The sequence below is a fragment of the Artemia sp. Qi Xiang Cuo genome, chromosome 21 (assembly GCF_049724085.1).
Source record: "Artemia sp. Qi Xiang Cuo chromosome 21, ASM4972408v1, whole genome shotgun sequence".
NCBI lineage: Eukaryota > Metazoa > Arthropoda > Branchiopoda > Anostraca > Artemiidae > Artemia > Artemia sp. Qi Xiang Cuo.
This window is the reverse complement of record NC_142814.1, coordinates 41,464,338-41,464,744: the sequence shown is the minus strand read 5'-3', so window position 1 is coordinate 41,464,744 and position 407 is coordinate 41,464,338.

Here is a 407-nt window from a genome sequence, read left to right as displayed (position 1 = left end):
CATGTTTGGCTCAATGGAGCTCTTTACTTTTCTTTGAAAAATTTGTTTTGTGGAAAAAGTCTTTAAAATTAATTTGTGTTCGGTCTTTATTGACATTACATAAAAAAACTTTTTCCACAAAATAATCTTTCAAAGGAAGGCCTCTCGATTACTTGGACTATCTGTCTTGGCTTTTCTCTGTCTACAATTACCCAGCGTCTTGATTCAACCTATGCAACCTATTGCAAAATACTTGATAACTGCAATTCAAAATCAAAAAACTAGAAATTAAATCCGTTAAACTAAAAATGAGCAACATAGAATCAAATGATCTGTCAATCATAAAACTACTACCACTCATCCAAATTAAATAAATGAAATACAGCCGAAACCGAAATTAAATAAATAACCAAGTCAGAGTCTAAACA